This window comes from Empidonax traillii, unplaced genomic scaffold (assembly GCF_003031625.1).
Source record: "Empidonax traillii isolate 1590-97213 ecotype Southwest subspecies unplaced genomic scaffold, ASM303162v1 scaffold53:size2875158, whole genome shotgun sequence".
Classification (NCBI taxonomy): domain Eukaryota; kingdom Metazoa; phylum Chordata; class Aves; order Passeriformes; family Tyrannidae; genus Empidonax; species Empidonax traillii.
The window spans coordinates 859,109-867,402 of NW_020955246.1; positions in this window are offsets into that span (position 1 = coordinate 859,109).

Consider the following 8,294-nt stretch of genomic DNA (forward strand, 5'->3'; position numbering starts at 1 on the left):
TACCTTCTTGAGTATAGCCCTGAGATTTCCAGGAAAACATTACAGAGCACTTCACACTAAGCTGAGACATGGTGAATTAACTCTTTCCTAACAAATGTGTGAGAACATGTTTTGGCTTTTTTGCTGGACACACTGGAAAACAATAAGAAGGAACTGGAGGCCCAGCAGTTTGCCAGTGGGTTGAATTTGAGACCATATTACAGTGATGGCTACCTCTTGAATTTCAGATTTTTTATTAATTTCTCTGATGTACTGCTTCCTAAAAGGGTACCAAATGTACTACAGGAAATCAAAATACTGTTCACAAAGTGCTACTTTGTTCTGTTCAAAAAACACAAAACTTTCATTATATGATGGCTTAAATACATCAGATAGGAAAAGTACTACTCATACTTGTGTAGCTGAGTTTTCTTCCTCTGGATCTGCAAGTGTCACATTATAGAAGAAGTTGCCACATAAGACCAATACACCAATGCAATATTAACTAGTTTGTTCAAATCAATTATTGAAATTATTCTGGATTCTTACTGACGTGACTGAAAGCAACTGTGGCTCTTTCTTCTAAAGGATAGAGGCCATTTTATTCTTTACTCCTTAAATTGGTTATTCATCTAGTGTTTGATTAATATGATCTTGGTTTATGTCCATTCCTCTACAACTTTAGGAGGGCTCTTAAGATCAGTGTTATTGTTTGTGTCTCATTCTTCACATTTTCCTCTTACTAAAACAGCTCTACCCTATTTGACTTGTGCTTCTAAATCTCATGAAGGCACAATGTTGTACTTAATCTTCTTCCAAGGAAAGCATGAAGATTTTAGTGTTCAAGGTGTTCATTTATCTAGAGAAACATATCTGGTAACATATGGTTTGTAGTGATGTCCTGCTTCTTTACCCCACTCCAGGCAGAGCATCTTGCTATAGTGACATAAAATTATCAATCTGTCATTGGAATTACCGAATTTAACACTTTTTCAGTTTCTTTCTCCACAGGCATTTGCACTTCTTATTTTTCAGTTCAGGAAAGACATGGACCTGTTGGAGCATGTCCAGAAGAGGGACACCAAAATTGTCAGAGGGCTGGAGCACCTCTCCTACATGAAAAGTCTGAGAAAGTTGGTGGTGTTCAGCCTGGTGAGGAGGAAACTCAAGGGATACCTTATAGCAGCTTTTCAATACTTAAGAGGAGCTTATAAGAAAGATGAGGATAGACAATTTTAGTAGAGCCTGTTGCAATAGGACAAGGGGTAATGGTTTTAAACTGAACAAAAGGTGTATTTTAGATTTGATATAAGAAAGAAGCTTTTTACATTGAGGATGGTGAGACAGTGGAACAGGTTAGCCAGAGAAGTGATAGATGCCACATCACTGGAAACTTTCAAGGTCAGGTTGAGTGCACTCTGAGCAAATCTGTCTAGTTGAAGATGTCCCTGCTTACTGCAGGGAGGTTGCACTAGGTGAGCTTTAAAAGTCCCTTCCAACTCAAAGTATTCTATGATTCTATCATTAATCTCATTACTAGTCATCTTAGCATTATTTATTAACAGCTTCAAATACTAAAAAATTACAATATGGAGCAGCACTGCAGGCACATTGGCTTCTTCCTGCAGATCCATATGTATTGCCAATAACCATTAAGCTAATAAAGATATTAAATATCTTAGGGACTGTTGAACCAATATGTCTCATTCAACTCTCTTGTTACATTTATTCCTGATCTTTCAGTATGTTTCAGTATCCACTAGATATCAGACATCACCTAAACTGTTCATTATTATTATTATTATTATTATTATTATTACTATTATTATTATTATTATTTTGACATTACCATACATGGTTTTTTTGCAAATAGATAAAACAGATTGTGATATAAAAAGAAGACAAGACAGTGGAAAAGATAGATAGTAGTGTAAACAGATGAGAAGAATACTTGAAAATTTAAACACAAAAAAAAGGTTCAGATTGCAGGTGCTCCCTACAATTTGTTTGGTGTTTTGTTTTCCTCAAATTGGTCAAGAGTTTGTAATGAGAAATACTTGTGTTCTGAAACAGAGTAGTGGGAAAGCTGCTTCCTTTAATGAAATAGGGTTTAAAACTCTCAAGAGGTAATTTTATATATATTTATATAAAAATATATTTTAAAAATTATTAGAAAAACATTAAAAAATTTATGGATACTGGAATAACTGCAAAAGTAATATCAAGCGTCTTTTAAGCTGAATGCTTCATCATTTCTAAAGCAGTATTTTCAAATAATCCAGTAACATAATCATAGTACAATTTCATTAAATTCCTACAGAAGTACAAGTTTTGTCATCAACCTCATTTGCTATTAAAAATAGTTGCATTGGTGTAAAAATACAAAAATTTGCATGACTCAGATTACTAGTGTAAGGTGTCTTACCACCCTTCTGTCACTTACTCTATTAATGTCTCCTAAATACTGCACAAATTCACCCTGTCACTCTTTCCTTTTACTGGATATTTTCCATGTTCAAGTATTAATTCAGATTAAAACAATGAGAATTTAAAAAATCCTACTTTTTAAATTAACTTAAATAAATACAATTTATCTGTGATTTTAATTAATTTATTTAATAATTAAATATAGTCCATTAATCACTATATGTGAGACCAAACTTTGATAGGGCTTGAAATAGAAAACTAACCTTATAATTCTTTAAAAAGTACAATGAAGATGCTGTCAGTCAAAACCAATATTAGTTCTAGAAAAAATAGGAGAAATTATTAGTAATGCAAAACTGTATCTTGGCTTCATTGCAGATATTCTACTTTACAGTAACTTTCCAAGTTATTTGGGATATAATGAAGGACATTAAAAAATCATAAATACCACTCCTTCAGGAAGATGGCCCTGAAAATGGCATAAAAGCCACATCCAAACTGAACAGAAAGCAGCATTCAAAGCCATATCCACCTGTGTGGCTACAAAACACTGTGATATCCCTTAGAACACTTGTTCCTAAGGCTATGTTACACATCTTACAGAAACATTAGTAAGTAGCAGTAATAGAGGGAAGTATGGAACATTTTGATTGAGTTTTTGCTAACATGGGCCAATTAAAAAACATCGAAACCAAACAGTCTACAGGTGGGTGGTTTTTTTTTTCTAGGTACCATAATGTCCAAAATATCCAGATCTTAGCTTTCTAACTGCACCAGAACTGAAATTATTTTTATATATTTACTATTGAAGACTATTAACTATGTTTTAATATAAGCTAGAAACTAAAAGGAATCATAATTAAGTACTCTGGGTTTTATCTTTTTGGGCAATCTAAATTATGTACTTCTGGTATAAGATGAGAAACACAGGACATACGAAATTATTTCATCTTGTTTATGCTGTTGGAATATAAGATTTGTTCATATAAAAAATGGTAACAGATTGTCCTTTTTTTCTATTCTCTTCATAATTTCATGTTGGCACATCCATGAAATATGACACAATAATTAGCTAGTTTCCAAGATAAAATAAGAGTACAAGCTTTCTACACTGAATGCACACTCAAAAATGTAGCGCTACTCTCGGCAACAGAATTCTAGCAAAATGAGAGGCATTGAGTAATGAAATAAACTTCAAAATTATGTCAGAAATGTATTTTAAATTATTACTTGCCAGCCTAAAATGATACCAGTTTCGTTATTAAAGCTGTTGTATAATTGTACTGCTATGTATATTGACAGAGTGTAATTTTATCATTAAGCCAAAATTTAACTTTATAACATCATTTCTTATTGGCAAGAGTCTCCAAATTCTATGGCAGAATGAAGAATTCTATCATGTGACATCCATTCACTGAATACTCTATCATTAGTGTTCCTTTTTATCTTTTCTGTGTGCAAAACTTTATGGATGTTTATAAAACTATACTGACAAGGCATGATGGAAACAAGACAATGTCAAATATTTGTTTCTGATGTGACGCTCAGCTCTTCACGCCAGAAACAATTTTCTTCAGGGCGGCTGAAACAATGTATCACAGTCAAATAATCTCTTTGGTAAATGCTTAATAGTGTTTGTGATACACTTCTGGTTCACTTGTGGAAGAACTGCTATATTTATAATTTTGGGATTATAAATATGTAGTTACATAGGTCTGAAAGGAGAGAAAAAAAATTCTCTAATACAAAATGATGGAATAAGCAGGCCTCAATGGATTATAATTTTTTAATTGTTTTGTTTGTTTGGAGTTTGGTTTTGGTGGTTTTGGTTTTTTGTTTGTTTGTTTGTTTGTTTTTGTGCTCTTTTCTAAACCATGAAGTACTTACCTCTTTTCCAAAGTTTTGGTGTCCTTTTCAGAAATTTTAATTGGTCAAATTGCGAATGTCTTTTTTGGTGTCAGAAATAGTTTGAGAGAATAAGTTTTATAGGGTAATTAGCAACTTCCTTCAATCTGTTTTAAATATAAAAACTATGACCTTCAGTGCCTCAGTATTCTGTTCTCCAGTGCTCTTTACTTTTTTAGTAATTTTTTTTCTGACAGGTCAGCCATAAACAGATTATACAGAGAAAAAACATAGAAACATCCCTTGACCAAACTGAAAATGAATTTTGCTAGACACATTCTTAGTTTTCTGTTTTCAAGTGGTAATGATTCATTGTCTTTGTTTAAAAACTGTTCTGAACAGCTTTCCATAAAGCCTATCAATATTACTCCATTATACAAAGTGTTACAGAAGCATGAAAGCAGAGGGGTGAAGGGTTATGTTGCACTATATAATAGATTCACTTTCCAGTCATACAATGCAATATGTGTCCAAACTGCATTGTTTGTTTTACGGCAGCTCTCTAGGTGGGCTCACAAAAAGAGCAGTGAATGAAAGGCACAGTGCCATTCAGTGCACCTGTTCAGACAACACACAGCCCTCTCTTCATTGAGGGTTGTATGGCTTTTGGACGTTGAAGGCAAAGTTGGAGAATGTTTCCTTTGTGTTTGTACGGCACTCTGTAACCTATCCAGGCTCATAAAATAACAGGACTAACCATAATTTTATGCTTTTCTGGTACATCATTCTTGATTATAGAATTTTAGACATTGTGTTTAGACCAAAGTTCTTTGTTCCAGTGCCTCACAAACATCACACCTGTTTCTGTACTCTTTGTAATTGAAGTTTTCATCACCACTTGAGAACATGGATATTATTTGACCCTCCCTGAACCATCTTATTTACTTACTTCTGACCTGGAATCTGTAATGATTTTCAATTCTACTAATCTAGTTTTCACACAGGTGTTTCTCATTGCATTTCCATTTAAGAATATCAGCAATGTTTTAGTAACAGTGACTTTGTTCAGCTAAACAGTTTATAACAGCTCATGCACAGAATTTTTATCTCTTTACATAAAACCCCATCAGTGATGCCAGCTCATAAGCACACCTGGTAAAGCATATGTTTTTGATCTTTCAGTATATCGAGACAAGCCAAATGAAAGAAAAGAATAAGCTTGAATCTATGAGACATAGCTGTGCACATCCAGGTGCGAAGAATCTCTGTTTTGAACTTTCAAAAACCATGTAGTTTTTGAAATGTTTTTAGCGATCATAAATAAGGAAAATAAAGCCCACCATTGACATAATTTAAAAAGAAATATGAAAAAAAACTTCTACATTAAAATTTTCTGTCCTCTATGTTAGCAAGCATCAGAAAAACTTATTCTAGATGCTATTTCAAGTGCTTTTATTGAGTAGTTCTTGGAATAATATATCATACAGAGCACCAGAAACACAAAAAAAGCAAACATACAAACTTCAAAGCTCATAGGGTAATTGTTTTTTTTCAACCATATAATTTTAGAGTTTAACATAAATTGAGTTTTTCCACATAAATAACAGTGGTGACCAGATCAATACAAGAAAGTGGAATCATGGAAATTTCAAAGCAAATGTATAGGCAGTTTCAAGACTACTTCCAAGTCTTGCCAGGTTTTTTGAGTAAAAAAAAAAGTTTTTTCTTCCCTGATGGAGATTCTTTTTCCAGCAATTTTTACCCTTAACCAGATGCTATTGGTATAATTTCCAGAAAGATAAGCCAGCTGTCAGTGAGTAAACCATATAACGTGAATTGATGAAGTAAAAAAAAATGTCTGTAATTAAAAAGCATTTGTTTCAGATAACAGCAATTAGTAGAAGTTGGGTCTATGCAAACCACTTTGAATTTTCAGAGGCTTAGAGAATTCCACTTCCAAACTTAAACATATTCTTACAATTTTTGTGGCACATCAAATCAACAAGCCAAGCCTGTTCATCAGCTCAAACTGAAAGTGTTTGAGATTATGAAAATTAATGAGACTTTAAAATACAAGAGACTTAAACTTGAAGTCAACCGCTGCTAAGTCTGAAATTTATTAAAAAAACTTTATAATTTTTCTGTTCTTGAATCTGAACCCTAACTCTAATTCTGCATGAAATCATACAGCATGTTTACAGACAATGAGATGGTATTATAATATTTTGCATGGTAATTGACAGATTCTGAAACACTGATGCAGACCGTATTCCAATATCTTAAAATATGTCACCGGTCTTTAATTAGCACCAGCCCCTCATTGTGATTTTAAACATCCCTTTTTCCATATCTTTACTCATCTTTGGTATAAAATTGAGATCAAATCATAATTTGCTGGCCTTTTCTCCAATAAAGTCTAATCAATCAATAATAATTTGCACTGCTACAAGATTTTTTTTTCTACAAGCACTTCAAAGGGCTTTACAAGACTTGATAGGGCACCTTCACTCAAAAGAAGGAATAAAGGCAGTAGTTAAGTAAGTACCCAGGACTCACAGTAAGACAGAGGCTTAGGATAGAATAGAATCTAGATTTTTCCATATTTCAGTCCTCTTATTTTCAGAAAATAAACCTTCTCTGCCTCTGTCTTTTCTGTTGTATCTTTTTATTTCATGTCACAAGTACTGAAGGTCTGTGTATGACAGCCCTATTTTAAGAAAAACAGATACCAAATACTACTTTATATTATTGACAGAATTAACTAAAATAGCTCTTTTTGCTAAGGTGAAAAAAAAAATGCAGTTCATTTTTAAACCAACTAATTTCCAGCACCTGGAAGCTTATGCTGTCCCTTAGGGGTGTTTTGCAGGCTGCTTGAAGACATAGCCCAGTGAAAGACACACTGTCTTTGGAGTCAAAAACGCTACTGATGGCAGAGAGATACCCGTTAGGTTAGCTTTATAAAGTTTCAAAAGTTCTATCTTATAACTACAAAAGCCACCTAAAAGAAACACAGCTTCTTCCACTTTACAAACACTAATTAATGTGGGCAAAGAAAAATCAAACTTCAAGTTGCTAGAGTTCTACCACAAAAACACGAGGAAAGAAAATAAATACAGGAAATTAATTTGGATTAGTCAGATTTCATAACTACTGTGACTGACTTCTAGCATGTCAAATACTTCAGATGACTTCAATGAAAGATGAAGATAGCCCTTGAGAAAAAGAGATCCAAAGTGAACACTATTTATATAAAGACCTTTAGGAATAATTTTGTACTGCTTTAAAAAATACATCCCACTGCCATGCATTTAATTTTTGAGGCAATATCATATAACATATTAAAGTCAGAAAGCACAGAAGATTAATTATCTAATTAACAAAATCCATTCATACCACTGCTATGATACACAGGTAAGACCAAACAACAACAGTAGAGAATCCCTTTTGCATCACAACACATATCCACAAAGCAGTGGCTAATGTGTTCTTTTCCCTTGGTTTAGGAAAATCAACCGTATTCATTAACAGCTTTTCACTTAGTATGACTTGTGTGTATTACACTCAAACAGTCAGCTGTCATATGAAGTGATGGGAGCTGACAGTTTGGAATTTGAAAGGTTTGACTCCTTTTGAATGTACTAAATGAACAAGAGCTGTCTAATTTTGGTTGAACTGAACCCAACAAAAAGCCCCTGTGAGGATGCAAGGGTTTATTCTACCTTTTCAAGTTTAATATGCACAGTGAATACTCAGAGCTTTTCAGCTAGATACTCAGTTAATTCTATGACTAAGAAAGATTTCATTAGGTAGGCTTCAGGCAACAGTGAGCTACAAATGGAATTTGTTCCTTATTTTCTGAAACTCAGAGTTTATGATCCATATCCAATGATGAATGGTCTATAAACTCTCTTATGGTGTTTAATTGCATAAACTTTACATTACAGATTTACATTAGCTTGTGAACACTTTTGCTATAAGGTGTAGAAAAACAGTAAAAACAGACATTCCCGCAGCTCTTACACAATTTGAGTGTGTAAGTC